At 38.3% G+C, this 24,755-nt stretch overlaps 1 long non-coding RNA gene across 1 annotated transcript in view; it reads right to left on the bottom strand.

The window, feature by feature from the left end:
• LOC137236769 (uncharacterized) overlaps window positions 1-24,755 on the bottom strand; it is a 64,978-nt gene that overhangs the window by 9,260 nt on the left and 30,963 nt on the right. Inside the window, exons 2-3 of the long non-coding RNA XR_010948625.1 lie at window positions 2,068-2,285; window positions 1,767-1,995 (exon numbers count right to left, since the gene is read on the bottom strand). This is a non-coding gene — a long non-coding RNA (uncharacterized lncRNA). The remainder of the gene's footprint in view (window positions 1-1,766; window positions 1,996-2,067; window positions 2,286-24,755) is intronic.

Raw genomic sequence — 24,755 nt, 5'->3', positions numbered from 1 at the left:
CGAATGTTTTTTCGATACTGATGATTTTGATATATGGAAATCTATATCTATCTCGATTCCTTTATACCTGTACAACCAACCGTTATCCAATCAAAGTTAATATACTCTGTGGGCTCTGCTCAACTGAGTATAAAAATAAATACTCTTGTCAGTGTTTCACGTGCAAGGGATGGTTGCATCGGACAGGTTAATCTGGGCTAGATCCCAAAATCCAGCGTCCTCGTAACTTTTATAAATCTTTTATGGCTCTTGTTGTTCACGGCGTCATTGCATTATGAGGAAATACGGCACCTGAGAACACAGCCGTATGAAGCTAAAAAACACAAGCATGTCTTCAGTGAACTCCACAAACAGGCGTCGGACCTCTATGCCGGTGATTCCTGTACTCAAAGAACAAAACTAGCAGAGGAGGAACGCTCTCTCCCTATGGAAACGCGAGTAGTCACTCCAGCTCAACTTCGAGCTGGATAACGTAACAGGTTAAACTCTTACCTATCGAGAATCAATCCCGACATACAAAACATTGTCCTGCCCCACATGACACCAACCATCTCTTTAACTGTATTGTGGAACCAACGCCCCTAACACTCCTCTCATTATGGTCCACCCCTGTTGAAACAGAAAGTTTCCTTGGACTCCCGTTAGAGGACATTGATGACAATTTGTGATCGGTCGCACCTATTGGATGGGGTGAAGCACTGCTACAACAACAGCAGGCGGACAACCTGGAAAGAGAGGCAGCAACTGTTGACCCATCGATCCCGAGCCGTTCCTGGCAGTTGGCTCACTCAATAAATGCCCCTATTAGTAGAAGGGAGGGAGAAGAGAGAAGAACACTGGCGCAATATGCCAGGCCTGAGTCAATCTAAATTACTGTTAGGGGGTTACAGCACAACTCGATATAGGGCATTAATAGACCTCTCGAAAGATAACCTAAGAATCTTAACGGCTATTCTTAAAGGACACTGTAGACTGAACAGTCACATGCAAAAGCTGGGTATAATATCGAACAACACATGCCGATTTTGTGATGGATCAGCAGACGGCGGACCATATCCTTCTAGAATGCGACGCAATTTCAAGACGTAGGGCTAAGTTTATGGGCTCACCATGGCCAGAGCATTCCCACATTTAATCTCTCAAGCCAAGAACACTGCTAGGGTTCATCAAGGAAGTCGGCTAGGATGAGGTGCTGTGAAGGAGATGTGCAAGTCACTGTGCAATCCTCAATAAATTATCTATCTACGTTCCGGTAACAAGCACCATTGAGGTACTAGCCCCACCATCTCGGGAACTATTGATATGACTACATTAAACCTTCTAGGGATTGAATATTAATAATGACCGCAATGCAAAAGTCTGCTAAAATACACCATTCTCCATGGAATGCTCGATATATAACTTTCCAAACAGTGATGAAAAGAGCAAAATTTACTAAAATTTTAACTGGCTGTGGGTAATAAGGTGTTGATGTCCTCTCCTAACGCAATGTAATGACAACTGCGACGCAGGGAAAATGACAAAAATCTTGTAAATCTACTGATAATAATTAATTAATTCCTCCCCTTCTATGCAGTTCTATGCATACATACATATGTATTTTGCTCTCCAAACGCTAATTAAAAAAATCAAATGGTATTTACATTAACTTCGAACTCTGTCGTATTTGCATTCTTTACTTGATTATCAACAAAAGCATGACAAATTATCACTAACAAATTCATACATGTTGTTTATATATTTAATATGGTAGACAATTTACTTACCCTTTCTGGTGCGATGATTCCTGGACAATCGGGCCTGACTAGACGCGATTTTTTTGCCTTAAGAGAGCGTGCTTAACGCGGACCATATCATGTTATGACACACCTTTGGTGATGCAAACAATCAAAGAAATTTCTGCTTCTAATGCTTCTAGGAGAGCAACAGCAGCTCCCGGTGGCGCCACAAAATAACATTTGCATGCGGATCAGTTACCTGTTTTGTTACGGCTACCTATTCAATTTTAATTCACATTACATTATCTACTATTGCAATTTTTAATCGATACAAATCAATATAAATTACCGAAGCAAATACTGGCAAACCAAGATGCGTGGTTCCCCCCTTTTATTGGGAAATACATCCAACCAGTTTGGTACCGTATTCCAAAGCATGTTGGTTGTGTAAAGTACATTGTTTAGTGGTAAATCCTTGGCAAATGACACGTGAATCTGCATTTAATTGTAGGTTTTCTCTGGTTTTGGCATATTTTTAGCTGAATTGCACCCCGGCGGAGATGCTATCTATTAGAATAATATAACATTTTTTTTATTATTTAAAAATGCACATACGTATGAATGTAAAGCAGAAAGTAAATACTGTTGTTGTTGTTGTAGCGATGACACTCCCCGTTATCGTCTTTGTTGGTCCTTTGACGGATGCAGATCGGGTACGTTCCGGGAACCATTAAGGTACTAGCCCGACCATCTCGGGAGCGATTTAGTATGACATGAAACCTTCTAGGCCATCCCGTCGATTCTATATAACTTAATATGGTAACGATTTAAAAGACGGTGCGCCACCTAATTGTTATCAAAAATTATCGAACGTGTAATCAAAAGAAGCGCCTCGAGCTCCGTTATTAGAATCCGAAATATCCGAAAATATAAATTTTTATTTTTGTCAAAACATAATTTTGATAATTTTTAAATTAGGTGGTGCACCGTCTTGCAAAACGTTACCCTTAATATTATTTTGGGCGAAGGCCGCCAACGCAAAAAGGTGTTCTCTGCAACAAAATTTTTAATTTCCGTCACATGTCACAACTAAAATTAACTTAATATTATTTTGGGCGAAGGCCGCCAACGCAAAAAGGTGTTCTCTGCAACAAAATTTTTAATTTCCGTCACATGTCACAACTAAAAGCACAAGAATTTGTTATGGAATCGCATTTACAGTGGAAGCAGTGAGGAAGGCGGTCGGCATGATGTGTTGGTGCACAGTGGCTAGTCATTGTCGGCTGGGGCGGGTCCTTGCCAACCTTACTGTTCCTGCGCCATAAACAGAAAAAAAGGTCATATCATGCCTATCAAAACTAGCAGCTGTCAAATTCAAAACAAACTGACAGAAGCGCAGAGACCGACTCAAAACGCTTATAAATTCAAAATAAAACAACATCCGGCCGAACCGGATGTCACGGACAGACCGTTGACATTCAAAATCCAAATTCAAAAAAATTCAAAAAAAAACTGACGCAGGAAAAAATTACCGAAGCGGACATGACCGGTTACTACTCTGAAATCAAAATTCAAAAAAAACTGCTGAAAATAAAATAAAAGAACCAAAAGGAAAATAAACAAAAAGGGCCGAATATATAGAGGAGCGCCGCGGGTGTAGTTGCGACGCCCGGTGCTTTGCCCACCCTCAAAATCCATGGCCACCGACGCACCTAAATTTCGGTGGCCCCTTACCTGTTCACCCTACGTGCCTTCTAAATCAATAATGATGCCAGCATTCCCATATTGTTAACAAATTTATTCAATATTCATTATACCAACATAGCTTTCTTTTTCTGTTCTTACTGCAAGGTTTTTGAATATGTTTAAGCTTATAAATAATTTTATAAAAAAAATATAGCAATCGAAAATGCGAGCCTAATTAAAGAGGAACTCTATTCCTTTTTGTAAGTTTTTAGAAAAATTTATTGTGAGCCGCGTTTTGCGACGGTTCATTGAAAGTAATAATAATTGGTTTGTTTTATAATCTACTATACTATATATGTAATAAAAAAAAATCTTTTTTTTTTGTAGGAATTTGGTTAAATGCCCTTTTCTCTTTTTTTGTTTTTACAAACCTATCTTAGGGCTGTACAGTTTGTATACAACTTCGGATAATTGGGGCCGCCTTACAAAATTAATAGGTTGTTGTATTAGATTTACTTTGAGTTTAACAGAACATCAATTTGGTATTACACATAGTATAATGACACTAATATGTACTATGCACTAGGAAATTTATTATAAACGCAACTAGGACTAAAGCCCCCATTAGTGATACTTAGCATAGACTTGACTTGACTTGGCGTAAACTTGGCAACTTAGCCACGATTATACTCCACTTGGCGCATAAAATGTGGCATCATAATCAGCGTTGAAATTTATTTTTAAATAAATGTCAATTTGTATGACAAAATGTCAAAATGAAATGGAAACAAACAAATGGCATCTCAAAATGTAAACGTCACTTAGAACTTACATAGAAAATCAAAATTCAACAGACTTCTAAGTCAAGTTAAGTTTTGAGTAATCAGTAACATGCAATGTTCATTTAACAGAACTGTAAGTGACAGTTCGCAAGCCAAGTCAAGTCTATGCTAAGTATCAGTAATGGAGCCTTAAACTTGGGGTAAATCCTACCCCTCAAAAAATATTGTTTCACAAGTTCAAGTAAAACGTAGGCTTTTAAATTCATGGAAAAATTACGGGAGTCATACACCTGTTCAGGTAGAACGTGAACTTTTAAATTTATTGTGAACTCAACGAAATTGTTTTACAGGTTCAGGTAAAGCATGACCCTTTTAAGCTTTTAGTACAATTAATGAGATCGTTTTACTTGTTCAAGTGAAACGTAAACTGTTTTACATGTAACAGTCAGGGTTGGTATTGTTTCGGGCTTAGTTCACTCAGTCAACAAAAAATGTATATAAAAGAAGTTTTTGTTTTGATAATGCAAGCTAATCCGCATTACTTGTTATTTGCGTCTCTTAATATAGATTTAATGCATTTTAGCTGATAATGCAACTGAACTTGAATTACCAATAAAACTTTATTCCTTACCGAAACAATATCAACACTTTTGCTCATTCCAAAATCATATTCGCAACGATTGCATCAATTAAAAAAAATGTAATGGTAAAATTCTACCGTAACGCAAAGCAAATTTTTAATACCTGAAACACTTTTTTTTTTGTTTCACAGGCAGTATAAATTGCACACCTATGACCATTAAAATATGCTTTGTTTTTTTGTTGGGTAATTTTTTTTGTATGCAACAATTTTGAACGTACAACAAGAATTGCTTTTTTTTTCTAAACTTTTCATTTCCTTTGGTCATTGTGCATATTGTATTCGTATTCACATTCGCTTTAATTCTACACTAGGGTGATAGCCTTAAACTTGAGTATGTTGGTATATTGACATTATATAATGTTGCGGAGTCAAAAATATAATTTTAAAAGACAAGGTAAGGCTACAAATACATAATTTTAGTTCAGTATTGGAACGAACTCACCCCTTAACCGCTGATGTTCGTTATCGCAATTGGAATGGCCGCAGGCCTATACTCGCTGCCCTGTGATCGTCATTGTCGCTGGTTTATTGTAGCCCGTCTGGTCGTAGCTGATACGGGTTGTGCTAGTATTGTTATAGCCGGGATGGACGCAGCCAATAAGGATGCGCTAGTAGTATTATTGCCGGTATGAACGCAGCTAATAAAGATGCGGCTAGTATTTGGGTCGGTGGTACCGCCTGTTGTTGGTGTTACCATTAGTGGCCGCAAGCCTATGTACGTGGCCCCGCTACGTGCGTTGCAACTGGTGTGGCGGTACGTCTGATGGTTGTTGCGCTCGTGGTTGCGCTTATGAAGGAGTTGGGGGAGGTACTACCGATGGTGATGCCCGTGGTAATAGTAGGCACCGTTGGTGGCGGTTGGCGCTGTGGTCCGAGGTGACCAAATGACCCAGGTGGCGATAAAACTTCGTGCTGGCCTTTACGCCGGTGGTAGTGTCCTCACTGGGTTAAGATTTATTACCACCCAATTTTTTTTTCATTTGCTGCGCTGCATACAATTGCCACTTGAACATGCCTAATGGTTGATAGGTTAAATGCAAATCTAATTCTGGCGTTGTTTCATTGATGGGAAAATGTCACGTTGTAAGTTCCAATAATTATTTATAAACACACTAGGTAAATACGTTTTACCACCATCATCTTTTTTTGGTGTCGATCTGGCCGGAAACTCGGCGATTTTTCTCGATTTTTATTTCTTACCAAAATTTTTTTATCTTTCTTCGTGTGTATGCAGCCGGAAACTCGTTGCCTTTCTTTCCTCGTGATGGCAGGTCTGTCTTTTTCTTGTTTTCGATATTTTTTTATCGCCACTTTCGCCACATCGCTAGGTGTGTTCGCGTGAACACGCTTCCAAGTGGATCGTAGCCGTAGACCGTAGCAGCAGACCGTAACAAATTTTTACTTTTTACACACCAGGTTAAGCGAGAGCTTGAAAGAGTTTTATTCATAATGTAATAATAATAATAATTCCATCATGGTTTTATTAACATCTCAACAATTATATTTTTTCTGCGTTTCAATGTTTTCCGGAATAATTAATGAACTGTCATTTCGATGACAGCATGAAACGTCGATGTGTTAGTGGGGAGCGAAAAAAGCTTACAATGTGTGGATGAACTACCCTACAAGAAACGCTGATAGTTTTACTAATACACTCACACTTGTAATTGACAATGCTGATCCTGCGGTGGCGTAAACATTGGTACTCAAATTTATGTATGTTCCCTTGTTCGCTCACGCACGTCCGCATGCACCCCACGACAGCTTATAATCATGAAAAAGGACTCAAACTGGGAAAGCTTCGGACACCTGGTACAGAACAAAAGAACATACAGCAGATACCATTATGCATGTGAGAAAGATACATAATTCTCAATGGAATTTTATGTATGCGAGAACAGTTTATCCGATTTAATCATGTTGTCACTACTGACTGTCATATGACAATCAAATGATTATCACGGTGGTTTTGTTATTTTTTAAATTCCGCCATTTTCAACCGACGAAAACCATATAAAAAATAAGTTTAAAAAATGAAAAAGAGAGCATTTCAAAGCTCCATGCTAAAAGAAAAAAATTTAAAATAATATTAAAAAATACCAAAAGCTGTCGGAATGTGTGGGGCGCACTCAAAAAATTGATAAACGAAAAATAATAGTGGTTAGTGGTGATTCATTTTTAAAGGTGTTTCCGCATGAGGAAAGCGCTCTTCTGTTGTTTTGTTATTTTCTGAATTTAAATTGAACATTCTGAACTCGAATTCTTATAAAACTATTTATTTTAAACAAATAAGAAACACGCATGCTTTTATCACGTACAAAATTAAAAACGTAATGAAATAAAGTAAATAAAAAGCAAAACGCATTGTTTCATTTTTGCCGGAATATAAGAAAGGTCATATATGATAGTATAACAGTCAAACCTGATATCTACAGTAAACTATCATTTATGACACTTTTTGATAGTTAGAGTGTCAGCACTGATCCAGGAAAAGGAATGAGAGTGAGCAGTACGGCTATATACTTAATCAGTAAGCCATGTTGGTGTATAAGAAGGAGACAAAAACTCACACGTACACAGTTGTTTACATCACATTTGCGCAAGTCCCCTTAAGTTTGTGATAGAAAATTTGTATGAGGCGCTGATCGTTAGGTTGACATTGCTGACAATCAGATGATAGTCATATGATAGTCAGTTTTCTTGTAGGGTAGTCACCTCCGTCTTGTAGAGTAAATACTAAATAAAGTAAACAGAGTTGCAAACGCTTTGAAATACGCGAAGTGCTTTGCAAAAAGCAAGTACATTGGAAAAAAAAAAGTTATCTGGAAAAAAAATTCCAGTACAATGATAATAAATTTGAAAAATTGAAAGTATTTCGTTTAGGAAACGAAATGAATTTCTCTCAATTCACGGAAATAATTAATGATTTTTATATTAGAGAAATGGATTTAAATATGTTGTTTGATGAATTTGTTGCCTTAAAAAATTTTCTTACAAACGAAACAAATAGTTCAAGTTTTGAAAATAAATGGATACCATTTTTCAATAGTTGAGCGAATTTTTAGTTTAATGTTTGCAGCGTGGAGTAAAGAAAGAAATCACCTTTTAGTTAAATCAATTGAAAGTGATCTTCAAATAAAAGTAAATTTTAAAATTGTTGATATATGAATATTTCACCATTATTGTCTTACTAGTGGTTTGATAACTGTGGCATTACTGCGTTGAGTAAAAGAGTACGTGAGTGGTGAGCTCGGATGAATAGTTAACAAACAGGCAAAATAAGCCCCATCACTTTGTAAAGCCCGACTTTGGTTCACTCTGTCGTTGTAAGCCTATCTGCATACATACTCTTTTGTTCAGCTAACTGTGTGTGCATTGCTGTATACCTAACTTTTATATATCAAAGTTATTTTGGTACATTTTATTACTTGAATAAATGAATTAGTAATAAATAAATGAATTCTTCTAAATATTACAACATGGTAGCAGAGCAAGGTTGATTGGTTGTTGAAAAAGTGTTGCTGAACAAGTTAAAATTCTAAAAAGAAAAAAAGTTGCACGACGTAAGCTGAGCTTAAGCACATGTATGCTGAGTCAAATAAGAGGTTAGAAAGTTCGAGTATTGATGAAATAAAATTCGCTGAAGACATACTTGAGGAATCAAAAAGGAAAGATTTCGTGTTAAATAGAAAAACTAAAAATTTGCTGAGAAAAATTTTTCTTAAAATATTAATGAGTACATTGAAATTAAAATTTGAAGTTGATAACAGCTTGAAAGCTCAGGAGTTGGTAGAAATGGCTAGACTAGCAAAAATCGATGACGTAAGCATCCTAGTGTTCGAGGGAATAAATTTTCCTAGCTGGAAATATAGGCTTATGAATATTTTGGAATACAAGGAATGTCTCGAACCTGCGCAAAGAGAAAGAGGTGATGAAAATGAAAGTACTTGGAAGAAGAATGATTTGAAAGCAAAGACCATTCTAATTAGCGCGTTATCAGATAAGCAACTGGAGTACATTAGTGAATGCACAACCACGTTTGGGATAATGTCGAAGTTAGAAAAGATGTACTCGTCGAAATCAACTTCCCTACAAATTATAAATAGGGGGAAACTGGAAGAGTTTTTTATTGAATTTGAAAAGACGTGTAACGAGCTGAAAGCAGCCGGAGCCACACTAACCGAAGAAGAAAAAATGAGGTACCTTATCAAAGCCTTGCCGCCAAATTATAGTTTTATTGGAGACTTTATCGACTTTGTAACGGAGGAGCAGAGGACTGTCGAATACGTGAAGTCGAAAATTAAAGAGAAGAATATGAACAAAGGGGACAACGAAAAGAAGACCAGTGTAAGCACGTTCACAATAAAAACGAAAGGCGAGTGTTTCCAGTGTGGAAAGACCGGACACTACAAGAGGGACTGCTGGTACGGATCGCAGAACAGTCAAGCACGGGGTGGGCAAAACACCCGGGGGAAAAGAGTCCAATTAAATCAAAAAGGGCATCGTGTTTCACCTAAAGACCAAAACAAAAGTTCTTTACGACGAGGCGATATCCGAGGTAAAGGTCTAAGCCATCAAGCGTTACAATCGGCCACTGAGCAGGAGCCTTCACATGAATCATGGACGTCGACCGTAATAAAAGTAAATGCCAATGAGACAGAAAAATGTAAGTATGTTAGTGACAAGATTGAGTGGCTATTGGATAGTGGTTGCACGGACCACATTATAAACAACGAAGAGTATTTCAGTAAATATACAGATTTGAAAAGCCCTATTCATGTGAAATTGCCAGATGGTAAACATCTAGAAGCAACAAAGAGGGGTACAGTTAAAATTATTTTTAAAAATTATAACGAGGTCCAGGTGGAATTAAAGGATGTTTATTTTGCAAAAGGTATAAAAAAGAATTTATTAAGCTTCTCGAAAATAACAGAAAACAGTACAATTGTGGCGAAAGACCACAATGCAAACATTTACAATAAAAATGGAAAATTATTAGCAGTTGCAAATAAGGTTAATGGTTTCTACATAGTGCAAAGTAATTTCTGCAATAAAGAAAATATCTACGCAAATGCAGTAACATTAACTGAAAAAGAAAAATGGCATAGGGCGTTAGGACATGTAAACTTTCAGTATTTAAATAAATTAGTTAAAGATAGATTAGTAGAAGGTTTGCCAGAAAAATTAGAAGATAATATTATGAAATGTGCGAATTGTATTCAAAGCAAAATGGCAAATGTACCATTTCAAAATCATAGGACTGAGTCTACTGAAATTCTTGAACTAATTCACACAGACCTAAATGACCCTCATAATACAATTGGTAATCGCGGTGAAAAATACTTTTTAACCTTCATAGATGACCACAGTAAATGTACAAGAATTTATTGTATTAAAAGTAAAAATGAAACAGCAGATTGCTTTATAGATTTTGTCAATTTGGTTCAAAACAAATTTGGAAAGAATATAAAGAAACTTAGATGTGATAATGGTAGAGAATATCTCAATAATGAAATTTATGAGTTTGTGAAAAAAAATGGAATTGAGTTGTTACCATGTCCACCCTATGTCCATGAATTGAATGGAGTCGCGGAGAGATATAATAGATCGGCAATGGATATGGGTCGTTGCTTAGCACGAGAAGCTAAAATGAATCATAGATTTTGGCCAGAAATAATAAAAACTGTTGCGTACTTGAAAAACCGTACAATAGCCAATACTAAGGAAAATAAAACTCCGTATGAGTTATTTTTTGGCAAAAAGCCTAATGTTAAACATTTAAAAATCTATGACAGTCGAGTCTTTGTAAGAACACCTGAGGTGTTGAGGAAAACAAAATGGGACGATAAAGCAAAATTAGGCATACTGGTAGGTTATAATGACAATAGTTACAGGGTACTGATAAATAACAAAATAATTAGTGCCAGACATGTTGAAGTAGTCGAAGAGGGTACAGAATTAATCTGTTTGCAAAATCGAATGACAGCGAGAATGATAACTTTGATGATGACTTTATAAGCTTAAATTTGGACAATCAGTCCAATAAGTATAACGATGACTCTACTAACGATTTAAATGAGAGAGATGAGTGTCAAGAAAGTATTAGCGACGGCATTGTTAATGGAGGGGACGTTGGTAATGAGTTGGGTGGTAATGAGAAAAAAATTGATAATTGTTTAGAGAGAAGAATTTCGAGTAGAGAGGAATCCTGTAAATAGATTTGGAAATCCTATAACGCATTATATTTATGTTAATTTTGTAAACGCGAATGTACCCAGCACGTTCGAGGAAGCGATTAATTCCAGAGAATCTAGCGAGTGGAAAAAGGCTATGAACTCTGAAATGGAAAGTTTGAGGAAAAATAAAACATGGGCTATTGTTGATAAACCTAAAAATAAGAAAATTATAGATGTAAAATGGATTTACAAAAAGAAAATTGATAACACATTTAAGGCTAGGTTGGTAGTCAGAGGGTTGCAGCAAAAAGAGTGTTTAGACAATGTCTATTCGCCAGTAGGGAAAATGGAAACTTTAAAAGTTTTACTGAGTTACTGTTGCGTAAATAATTTGTTTATTGAACAAATGGATGTTGAGACGGCTTTTCTCAACGGCACTATGAAGTCGGAAGTTTACATTAATGAACCCAAAGGTTACGAAACTGGTAAAAATAAAGTATACAAATTACGAAAAGCTTTGTATGGTCTCAGAGAAAGTCCAAGGGCATGGTATGATTGTTTCAATAAATATATAGAAAAACTAAATTTCGTGAAAAGTAATTATGACTATTGTTTGTATGTGAATAATACCAGCCAAGATCCAATATATCTTTTAATTTTTGTCGATGATCTTTTGATTTGCTGTAAGGACAAAAACAAAATTGTTGAAGTTAAAGCCAGTTTAATGCAGAGATTTGTAATGGAAGATTTGGGAAAAATTAGTAATTATATAGGAATCGATGTAAACTATAGTGATGACAGGAAATTAATTACATTAGGGGGACTCATGTAACCGTATAAATGCCTTATAAAGTGTGTAAACGTATAAATTTATCTAGTTTACGCACGAGCTGTCAAATTTTGTATGAAAAATCATTTACACAATTTGTATAAATTTACGCGCACATTTCATTGTGTAAACGCGGTAAACTCAAAGGAATGCAACCTTGCAGACATTACAGCCGGCATTTTCATCAGAAATCTCCAACATCAGCAAGTAAAGGCGTTTTAGTTTTGATTTTTCACTTAATCTTGGTATTTTTTAATTTGTATAACAATCAAAAAATTTTTTTTTGGCAATAATACAGCTGAAAAACAATCAAGTTTATCAAGAGTATTACTAGGTGCGTTCATATAACCGCGTGTGTAAATGGATATAATTTTACACCTTATAAGTTTATATGCTATCATGAGTCCCCCTATTAAGTCAAACATGATATCTTGAATCATTAGCTGAAAAGTATAACTTGGAAAATGCTAAATTGTATGATACTTCGTGGAGCGGAATTTAAAACTAGAACAAGCAGGGGAAATAGATGAAAGAATAAAATTCCGAAATTTAGTAGGAGAACTATTGTACATTAGCACTGGAACAAGGCTAGATATTTCTTATAGCGTTAACTACTTAAGTAGATTTCAAAGCTGCTATAACGAGACACACTTTAAATATGCATTGAGAATTCTAAAATATTTGTACAAAACGAAAGACTTAAAACTAACTTAATCCGGAAAATGTTTTAAAGAAGAACCTTTAGACTGTATGGTCGATTCGGACTATGCAGGTGATAACATCGATAGAAAATCGACAACAGGATTCGTAATAAGTCTTTACGGTAATGTAGTTTATTGGAAAACTCGAAAACAAAATACAGTTACTAAATGTTCAACTTTCGCGGAATATACAGCTCTATCTGAAGCAATAACGGAGGGTTTGTTTTTAAGAAATTTGCTTAATGAGTCATTTGATCTAAAATTTACAAAACCCATAAAAATTTCCGAGGATAATTCTGGCGTGGTAGCAATTGCAAAATTCGGCAATTTCACAAAAAATTCCAAGCACATTGAAGTGCAATACCACTACATCAACGAAAATTTCGTAAATGGCATTATTGATATTGTAAAGATTGATTCTCAATCCAATTTAGCTGATATATTAACAAAAAGCCTTGATAAGTGTAAATTTGTAAAAAATAGGGGTGCACTGAACTTGATTTGATTTGTTAACATGTTAAACAAGGATAAAAAAAAAAAAATTAACAATATGAATTGAATGTAAATTAGTATTTAAGAAACAAATTTATGAATAATTAATGTTAAAATATTGTACAAAAATGAATTCTCTTATATGCTGAAAATTCAAGGAGTTGTGTTGATATATGAATATTTCACCATTATTGTCTTACTAGTGGTTTGATAACTGTAGTGATGCGTTGAGTAAAAGAGTACGTGAGTGGCATGGTTCAACTATATACAGGTTGGCTCATCTGTAAAGCAACAAAATATGTCTTTTCAAATTGTCAAAATCTGTGTATTGGGCTTGGTGCGAATGGTATGGAATGGAAACCTAAAACTTAGCAGTTTATGTATGTGTATGTAAAATGTTGCCAATGTGTTGGTTTCATTTCGCGTTTGCCATCTCGTTTTGACAATCCCTTCGACCATGCAATGACATAAATAAAATCAGCTGATGAGATGAGCCAACCTGTACATAATTGAACCATGGTGAGTGGTGAGCTCGGATGAATAGTTGACAAACAGGCAAAATAAGCCCATCACTTTGTAAAGCCCGACTTTGGTTCACTCTGTCGTTGTAAGCCTACCTGCATACACACTCTTTTGTTCAGCTAACTGTGTGTGCATTGCTGTATACCTAACTTTTATATATCAAAGTTATTTTGGTACATTTTATTCCTTGAATAAATGAATTAGTAATAAATAAATGAATTCTTCTAAATATTACAACAAAAATGAATTGCGAGGAGTTTATTAAATTTAAAAAAAACAATGACGGCCAACAACTAATCAAAATGGCACAAAAATCAAACAAATATTAGGAAAAAGGCATATCCGTATGAATATGTAGAAAATATTTTAATTTTTTTATACATAAATATATGCTGTAAATGTTACAATGTATAAATCAATCAGTATGTGGATATTCATACGTGAATATAATGGAACTTATTGATCTCTAAATAAGTATGAGCGTACAAGAACGCCGTACATGAATAGTATGTATTTAAATATGTAAAAACTAATGTATATTTTCTTTTTTAATGTATGCTTAATAAAACTCGCTGTGAATTATAGATATTTTGTTCTTAACAAAAGTGTACTGAATTGTCCTGATTTTTTAGAGCTGAAATAGGCGAATGTACTGAATTTCCCCCAAAGAAATCTGGCAACGCTAGTCTAGGGGCTAAGCTGACATAAAGATATGAGTCATTATCCACTATTTTTCAATAAAATTACATGTTTTACTGTATTCTTAATCAATATATGTACACATAAATCGTGCTAAAGCATATTTTTGTTGGCTCCGATGACCATTGCGTTTTCATCCTAAAGGAAATATCCATCCCGAAAAACCGCAATTTCGCCTTAAACAGTAACGGTATGGCAACGCTTCCGGCAAAACAACAACCCTACAAGCCAGATGTGACAAGTTCACCCAACATATATATAATACTTCTATATCAATACATTCCTATCTTCCTAATATGCAAATTTTCTGTCAATCATTATTTGCTGAAACTGTGCAAATGTATGTTCTGCGTATGCGCGGGCTTTGCTAGTGTAAGTGAATTGTTGTAGCGTGTATAAAAAAGTATTAAAGAGGTCCCAACGGGTCACTATCCCCTTTACCCAACTTTTGCATACTAATTGTTATAAAATCTCAGTTTAGTCGATTAAACAATGAAAACGCAAACAAATACAATACAAGGCTTGATGTCTTTATTATTTAAACATGGGCTGCAGCCATACAAAGTACATTATTTACATAAATAGTAAAAAAAACCAAGGCGAAGAATTCATATTTTTGAAAAAAAAAATCAAATATATATGTATAAAAATATACATATACATACATCCCAACAAGCATTTCTTTAAACGTTTTAAAAAATAATTTAAAATGAATTTGTTTGAACAAACGATATATAAACGTTTTCAAAATTTTACTTATTTTGAGTTTTTAATGAAATAAATTTTTGATGAAGTAAACAAAATATGAGTACTGAGCTGGCTGCCATTGGTGTTGAAATAATATCAATTTTGTAAATTTTACTTATAACAACTGAAAATCTTACGACCGCTAACTAGATTTGTTTTCAATTTTAGAATGCGTGGATGTTGGTTTTATTATTTGTTTTATTTGGATTTTAGCTTTCCACGTTGTCGACGCTTTTCTCCTCTAGTCGGAAGTGCTCCGCCATCTTCTTCTATATTAGTATCTGGTGTTTCCAATATTTACAGAATATGTTGTGCTTATAGGGTTACCCTTAACTAACCTTATACTACGTTTACAATCTAGCCTTATTATACGTTCACAATCTAATCTTATACAATGTTTACAACTGGGCCATTCCTGACCACGGATCGCCCTCGATCCTACGTATAAATATATTAATGGCAATTAAGCTAAATGATCAGTCACTGCATCCTCTCTACCAATGTCGCAGTTATCGGCTTTACTTACCCATCTCCGAATGCGATGGGCTTCAATGACCCCATCATATGGAAGCTGGGTCAGTTGACAATTCTCAATGTCACGAATGACATGGCGATCATTCCCTAATACTTTGTGCACTACGTAAGGTCCTTTATACTGAGGCAAACATTTCTTATTGACACCTACGGCCGTATCAACATATTTTTTGACTACGTAGTCTCCTGCTTCATACGTCTTGCATTTTGTACCAGACGCGGAGAGCCGTTTTGAATCATATTCTTGCCTATTTTTAATTTCTTTGGAGGCCTTTTCCCGTGTAGTGACCAAGTCTCGATTTGCATCGGAATATAGTTTGTCCTGAAAGTATTCCGCGAATTCATCAATTAAAATTCCTTTTTGCTCCACCCCAAATAGCAGCCGACTGGGCGTGTCACGGCAGGTGCTATGAACCGAATTATTTACAGCGTATTCAACCTCCAGCGGCTTTTTACACCAGTCGGCATGGTTTATTGGATCCGTTAATTTCCCTAGCATTGTTTTAATAATCCTATTTATGCGTTCAACTTGCCCGTTGGCTTGTGGAGAGGCGACAGCAACCTTAACATGGTATAAATTTCGTTTGGAAACAAAATCGGCAAATTCCAAAGATGTAAAACTTGTTCCTCTATCACTAATAATTCTTCTAGGGCGACTGTAGTAGCTAAAATACTTTTCAAGTGCGGCAGTAACTTCTTGAGTGCTAGTGGAATTTATTGCATACAAGTTAACAAATTTAGTAAAGGCATCAACTACCACTAATATGTGGTTCCTCTTTGAGTTTATAGATGGTAATGGACCAAAATGATCAATATGCAATGTATCAAACGGAAGTGGAACTTTTGGTATTGCATGAAAATTTGTCTCCTTGGCCCTGGGTTAAGTTGCGTACATTAGGCATTTTAAACAGTTTCTAACAAACATTTCTACCTTTTCTTTCATATTTGGAAACCAATAATACATGTATAGCTTACTAACTGTCTTATCAACGGATTGATGTCCCAATTTTTCGTGAACCACTCGTAAGACATTTGTTTCCATTTCGGAGGGTACATACAACCTCCTTTTTTTGTCGTGCTTAATCTTATATATCAAACATCTATTAGGTCAAACCCTTCAACAGCGCTTTCGGTGAGACGATTTCTCAAGGAAGCAATAGTCTCATCCCTCTCCTGTGCTATTTGAATCTGAAATTCTACGTCGTTAGTATCTATAATTAATGCTATCTCTGCCCTACTTAAAGCATCAACATGTCCCATTGAGGCTCATTTCCTATGTTGGATTTTATAATTGTAGTTCTTTAGTTCAAGCGCCCACCTAACAATTCTTGAGTTCAGCTGCTTCCTTTCTAAAGTCATGGCTAATGAGTTGCAGTCCGTGATTATTTTAAAAGGCATAATTTCCAAGTAAGTTCTGAATCTTCTTAAGGCGTAAAAAGTCGCTAAAGTTTCGAGTTCGAAACTATGGTACCTGGATTCAGCGCTTGACACAGTCTTTGAGAAATAAGAAACTGGATGAAATTTTTTGTCGTCTTTCCTCTGTAGTAAGACAGCACCAAATCCAATTGTACTAGCATCACACTGTGAGTGTGGATTTCGTTGCGAACGGTTGTGCCTTGAAGTCGTGGACAGTTGTGTTAAGAAATTCGTTGAGTGCCGAAAGTGAGTTTTTAGTGGCATACACAAAGGGGCGGAAAAACCTTTGTTTGTGTAATCAGTGTGAAGTGTTAGACATTTGGAGTCCCAATTTAGCGGTCAGCCGAAGGTCAATCTCCGTCGGAGCCCTAATTTTGTGCGCGTAATTTTGGTTGCTACCAATTTTCGCCCTAACCTCAAAGTGCCTGCACGTGGAGGTAAACTTGTGTGTGCGCGCATCTATCGGCTGTGAGTTAGTACCCAGTTGAAAACTTGTGTGTGCCTACACACTGTTCCGCTTGGGCAGAGTACTGGACTACTTGCTCAGTGAGCAATTGTGGACTGCCTGCGTGAGGGGGCATAAACCCGTACTCAAATTAGTGGCAGTATCAGCTGTAGTGTTTATAGTCTGCCCGTTCAGCTCGGCGTAGCTTTCGTGCCGGTCGACTCGTCCCCGATACGGGGAACAGTGTTCCGTCCGTCGGGGCGGTGGTAGTGACCACGTCAGCATATGCTGACAAACAGCGTACGAGCTACGTCACCGGGCTATTGCTATTGCTGACGGGTTTGGCTGCTACTGCTGCTGACTACTGGTTCTGAGTGGTTATAGCCCTCTAACTCAGTGCAGCCTGCATTTGCCCGGTGCCCGCCGGTTTTCCACTGGTATATACTTCCACAGTCGTGACGTATAAATGTAACCAGGGTTGCCTCTGAGGACAGGCGCTTTTGTGGAAATGAAGGGCGGCGCACAGAAGCGCCCGGGGCCACGTTCTGTTGGAGGTCGTTCTTCGACGGCCGCTGACGGTCGACCTCGGGAGAGTAGAAAGGAGTAAGTGCGCGACAATTCTTGAAGGTGAACTCCGGGAAGGCTACCGCTGAGCCAACCGGAGGTCGCAAAGCAGACAAAAAGCGAGTAAGTTGGGGATACCGGTGGCGTCGAGGAAGGTTAGTTATTCGTCTACCATCCAAGGAGGAAAGGGACAAGGTCCTCAATAATAAGAAGTTTTCTGAGGTGGGGCTAGAAGTGTGTGAAAATAAGAAGCAAGGCACCAGGGTAGTCATTCGGGGGGTTTATGCCCAAATCTCCCCTGATGTATTCATGCAGGAGATTTATCGCCTAAACCTCACGAAGGTCGACCCTGATTGCCAGAAGTCTGAGGTAAGGCTGATCAGACGACCCTGGAAGACGGACGCAGATGGAACAACGGTCAATGTCATCCCGGAGGGACCGGATAAGTTAATGCCCGCCCTCTTGGATGCGGGCAGCTGTCACGTCAAGTGGTTCTCCTTCCCGGTTCGGCAGGAGAACCTAACCTATAGCTGCTATAGGTGCTTGAGTTTTGATCACCAGGTGAGGGACTGTGGGTTGAAGAACCCAGTCTATCGGAGGTGCGGGCAAGAAGCACACATATAGGCGAAGTGCCCTAATGGGGTGCACTGCCGAAACTGCGCATTTAAGGGTAGACCCGCTGGGCATCTCATGATGTCGGCGGAGTGCCCGACCTATACTGTCAGGGAGCGTACTCCGTTGTGTGTGAATTTGGGGCGCGTATGGCTGATGAGAGTTGCAGTATTGCCCTGCTCCAGGAACCGTACACCACCAATGGTGTGGTGAGAGGTGTCCCTGAAGGGTTTAGGTCATTTTGTGACCTTCGGGGCAATGCTGCAGTTGTGGTGAATAATCCTAATTATGAATGCTTTTTGTTGAATGCGTCTGATTGGGGAGTATGTGTGAGCATTGAGGGCTCTTTTGGTAGAGCCATCTTTGCAAGCATATATTGTAAGTTTGGTGAACCCATGGAACCATATATCCAATACCTCGATACGGTGCTAATACTTGCGAGTAGCACGCCAGCTATCATAGGTATGGATGCCAATGTTGTATCCCCTATATGGCGTAGCAAAATATCCAGGGCTTCGCCTGGATATGCTAGTCATGGACGGGAAGAGGCGTTGGGCGAGTGGGTACTCACTTCTCGCGTTCATGTTGTGAACGAACCGAGTGAGTGGTACACATTCGATGGGCCCATGGGTAAGAGTGACATTGATGTTACTCTTATGAATGAGCCAGCAGCGAGAGCATTCAGTTGCGGATGGAAAGTAAGGGGGGCGGGGTGTGAGGGGATAAGCGAACATAATTTGATTCAAATTGCGGTTGCTCCCCGTACCATCCCGCATATGCTTGGTAAGCCTTCCGTAAAGGGGTGTCGTACTGCCGGGGCAAATTGGACTCTGTACGGGTTATACGTCGATCAGGAGGTGACTGCTACACTGCTCGACGTATTTGCACAGCGCCCAGTAGATCAGCAGATTGCCCTCCTAAATGCTTGTATCTGGCGGGTCAATGACAGCATGTCGTGTCAGATGGTGGACGCATGAGCTAACTCAGAAGAGGAGATCTGTCAGGCGCCTGAGACGTCAGTTTCAACGCGTCCGGCATATTGATTCCGATGGTGTGTCCCGGCTCAGGAGCCAATTAAGTGTGGAAATGCGTGAGTAAAATAAATACGTAAAGTAAATACATAAATACATAAAAGAGGATGGAAGTTAAAGAAGAAGAATGGCGCAACTTCGTGTCTGAAAATTCGAACTATCCCTGGGGCCAGGTCTATAAGATCTGCAAGGGTCGTCGCCAGACAGAAGTGAATTCCCTCCGTGTTGGCGAAAGAACGCTATCAACATGGAGGGAATGTTCCGAGCTGCTTTTAGAAGGGTTCTTTCCCAGGGCGGAGGTCCAGGTACCCCCCTTGCACAGGAGGTACCCATAACTCCATTAGAAGTCGCAGAGTAAGAATACGCATTTGGCCTGGTTAGGTCTAAACGGTCTCCTGGTTTGGATGGGATAAACGGAGAAATGTGCAAGTGTTTGTGGAAGTTTATGCCGGAATACTTGGAAGCCGTTTACGACAAATGCATATGGGCGGATTACTTTCCACGTGAGTGGAAAGCGGCTAAGGTTGTCGTTCTGCTGAAGTCGCCTGACAAAATAAGGTCTGTTCCTCGGTCTTACCGAGGTATCAGCTTTCTTCCAGTGATTGGGAAAGTGCTGGAGAGGGTTATGGTTGAGCGGCTTCAGGAGCTAATTGGGGGTAACCAGTCGGATGGACAGTTTGGTTTCCGGAAAGGACGCAGCATTAAAGACGCCTGGATGCATGTCCAAGATTGTGTGGAGAGAAGCTCCAATAAATATGTCTTAGGCATATTTATTGACTTCAGGGGGGCGTTTGACTTCCTGCGCTGGGACAGGGTTATCGAGCGGTTAGTGGAGCTCGGCTGCCCAGAGATCGCTTTATGGCAGAGCTATTTCTCGGACAGACGAGCTTCTTTCGTTGGTACCTGTGAAAGTGTGGAAAGGGAGGTGGCTCGAGGTTGTCCGCAGGGATCCACCTGTGGTCCATATATATGGAACATGATGATGGACTCCCTGTTAAGGCAACTCGAGCATATTTGCAAATTCTGCGCATATGCGGATGACCTCCTCTTATTAGTAGAGGGGGTTCTCGCGCCAGCGTTGAGCGCACCAGTGAGTCCCTATGTGAAATAGTGGCTGGCTGGGGCGTCCACGTTGGAGTTGATATTTCGGTGGACAAAACCGTGACAATGCTGCTGAAAGGCAGATTGTCGCGGAATCGCCCACCGGTTGTCCACATCGGCGGGGTCAGCATCAGGTATGCGACTCAAGTCAAATACCTGGGGCTGACAATGGGTGAGCGAGTGAACTTCCTACCACACTTGGATGCTGTCAGGGATAGGATGCAGAATGTTTCGGGGCAGTTACGACGTATCATTCGGAGTGACTGGGCCTGAGTCGCCGCGCCGCTCGTACAATATATCGTGGTCTATTCGTAGCATGCGCTACTTTTGGTGCCGCCATATGGTACAGAACGGTCATGACTGCTCATGGTCTGAGGCGCGTGCTGAGCATACAGAAGTGCATGATGCTCCCATGATTTCCCTTGTGCCGTACCGTTTCCACGGATGCGATGCAGGTGCTTCTTGGTTCACCCCCTCTTGACCTGATGGTTATACAGCTTGCTGTTTCTTTCAGGCTGAGAAGGGGGGAAAGTTGTGGGGGGTTCTAACCCCACCTCACACTAGGCGGCCGGTCCGGAGTAGGTGGATACTCAACCGGAAGTGGCTTTGGCTGCGAAAGTCATACCGAGACTTTAAAGTGGTACCACGGGAATCAGATGGCCCGCGGAGCTCGCTCCGTTTCTCTTCATTGAAGTAGGCCCTTTTGGGAGCATCGTGGTGGCTGTGGTTGATATTAGTGTTGGGAACTATCGAATGAATTCAACTATCGATAGTTAGTTACTGAATGATTTTAACTATCGAACGAATTTTTTCATTCATTCATTTGATTTGTTCTTTAGCTTGCCAGAAGCCAAAAGAACAATCTCTGGATTGTTTTAGTTACCCCTCGGGGTAGCTAAAGAACAAACCTATATAAGACAAAAAACGTCGTGTTCCAATGAAACGTGATCCAGATACGGCTAGAGATTTAACATGCAAATGCGACAACAATGTGAACCATATGGATCAATTTGTTGTTGCATTTGTATGTTAAATTTCTATCCGTATCTGGATCACGCTACATTGGAACGTAACAAAAACGTTAAATATGACTAAAATGGTGTAAATTTTGCTTCAAGTAAATAATGAAAATATTCAATTTAAATGCCTTTGTTACATGTTATCCAAAGCGCATGAATGATATGCAAATGACCTTGGTTCGCAACCCACTGAGTTTTTTGGTCTCCCCCAAACTTGTGGGGAGATTTTATGCCTCTACAACAACAACAACAGGAAAGAGGGTTACTTAAGATGGATTTTTATCTGTATTATTCAAATCTGTTTCAGAGGCATTATTGATTGCCTTAACTTATACCTAAGCTACTGTTTTTTTTTTTTTCAAAATTCAGGTTACGTTTAATTAATATAAAAATTGCACATTAAATTTCACTTATAAAAGAAACATAAAACAAATATTTCAAGCACTTAAATACTAAAAGTCGCTATAGTTGTTCTAGCCAAAATCGGATAGTGCATGAGGGTCTATGTTAAATTTTCGCCGCAGAGATGGCAACTGATTGCGTTATTAAACCCCTAAAAAAATTGATTGTAAAGTAAATAACACAAGTATGTACATCGAGTTGACATGAAAAATACCTTCAATGTTTAAATTGCTGTTCAAAAATATTATCATATCTAGTTTATCTCCTTTAAGTCGGTTTCTCCTGTCGTTAATTATTTGCCCTGCTTTCGAGAAAACTCGTTCTGAAGGAACCGATGTTGCGGGTATACATAAATATTTTTTCGAAAGCATATATAGTTCCGGAAATGTTGACTGGCTACGATTCCAATAGTCTAGGGGATTATTTGAGCGATCAACAAAATTTTGCCTTAGATATTGCTCCAACTGAATATTTGCATTGACATTGGGCGCGTTTTGACAAATTGTTTTTGCTTCAGCAACTCTTACATCGAGAAGGTCCCAGAGAGATACTTCGCTTTTATCGACCGATGCTTCTCTTGGGGTGTTGGTAGAAACACTTGTGTTTTGTTGCCGTATTAGGGAAGTTACTTCTTCCACTAGCCATTTTGTTGTATTATTTGCATTAATTTCATTACCGAACGCAATTTTTTTAAACCTAGGATCTAGGAATTTTGATTTGGCGCACATTTTGTCAGACTCCAACTGCCCTAATCGTCTCCAAACTACCTCTAACAATCTGCTCTTCAAACTTTCTCCCTCTACAGTTTTAATTTTGCGATTTCGTACTGCGTATTGAAGACCTCTGATCAGGGGGCACTACCAGTGACATCGTGGGATAATTTTCTCCTGACAATTCGCCTCTACGGGCTTGAAAAGATTAGTGTAGTCCAACAATGTTTCCCATTCTGATGAATTGAGGAAATCAGGAGCATTTGGTAAAGAAGTTATTATGGCAGAGAGTGGTTCTTTTACCAAGCATATGCGCTCCATCATTATAAGGGTGGAATTCCACCGGGTAGGGACATCTTGTTTTAACCTCAGTTCAGTAACGCCCATTTGCTTTTGCTTATTTTTTAATTTTTCCGTCGCTTGAGAACTATGGTTAAAGTAAGTGACTATGGCACGACACTTGGTTATGAGCACAGTAACTTGTGGAACAGCTTTGATGGCATCAATTACACATACATTTAATGTGTGCGCTACACATGGGTGGTGGTGCTTCTGTAGCATTTCAATTATAGCCTTTTTAATATTAGCCCCGTTATCACTTACTACAGTAACTATTTTGTCAAAAACGGACCACTCATCAAATATTAACTTCAATTCTGTAGCTATATTTTGGGAGGTATGATTTCCTAAGATTTCCTTTGTTGATAAAACTGCAGAAATCATTTTGTTATCCCGAACGAAATGACTAATAACTGACAAAAAAGATTTTTGACTATCAGAAGTCCACATATCAGTTGTAACTGAAATATGTATTACAATGTTGAGCAAGTAATGCAGTTTCTTTCTTACTTCATTGTATTTAAAAGGTAGCATTGTATTTGATAAAACTTTTCTGTTTGGCAAGGAATATAATGGCTGAAGCTTTTTTGTATATTCTACAAATCCTACATTGTCAACGATGGAAAGTGGCTGCAAGTCGTTTGTAATCATCTTTAAAAGAGATTCATCAATATTATTTTTTTCTTGCTCTGAAAGCTCAGAACGTGTGCTGGTAACAAATAATTTTGTTTGAACAGTCCTTCTCAAACATCCACTATTGGAAATGTCTTCGGTAGGTACTGTTAACGAACTGCGCGCTGCACTCCCTGCAGTAGTTGACGAAAGAGAAGTGGAACTACGTTCCTCTTCTGCAATTACTGGCGCTATTTCTCCTGAAGTTAGATTACTATGTTCTGAGCATGGTGGAATCACCAGGTGAAGTAAATAAAAAGAGATAGAAGGTGTACGCTATCTGAAACGGTAGGGATGTATTTTCAACGGTCAGAAGAGGGTAAAATGTTTACCCGCTTTGGAAAGGTAGGAGTAGAAAAACAAATGCCTTGCTACGAAAGCCATTACAGACTGTTTCTTTTTCAGCATATCAGTGCAACCTAATGCCAATACAAAAGGGATACACAAGACCAGTGCGAACTTATATTACTTTAGGCATCGAATAAAATTAAAAACTTGAACTGCGATGAGTAGTAAAATTCAAGAATGCGTCTAAAGTAAACTGACCTCAACTTCAACTTCAGTTGAAGCTTTTATCGAAAAACCGGACATAAGTGGGAGAGGTGTTATCCATTATATAGTTGAACTGTAGGAACTTTGCGCACTTAAATGGGTTTCGGGTTTGATGAAAAGTTTTACAGTCACACTTGGAAGTGATCGTAATACTTTTAAATGTGTTTCGATCTCTAAAAATCCATTGTTCTTTCCATCTGCTCTGTTGATTTGACATTGAGAGTTGGAAGTAAAACATATGACCTTTTAATATATCATACAAACTTGATCAGAAGATCTCCCATAAGCTCTTGACAGTTAATTCATGATGTATTACTAATGGTCCCAAGTTATTATTTACTAAAATATGTCAGGGGATTAATA

This window comes from Eurosta solidaginis, chromosome 1 (genome assembly GCF_040869045.1).
Source record: "Eurosta solidaginis isolate ZX-2024a chromosome 1, ASM4086904v1, whole genome shotgun sequence".
NCBI classification, from domain to species: Eukaryota; Metazoa; Arthropoda; class Insecta; order Diptera; family Tephritidae; genus Eurosta; species Eurosta solidaginis.
The sequence above is the reverse complement of the archived record's forward strand: the minus strand, read 5'-3'. Positions and strand labels throughout refer to the sequence as shown.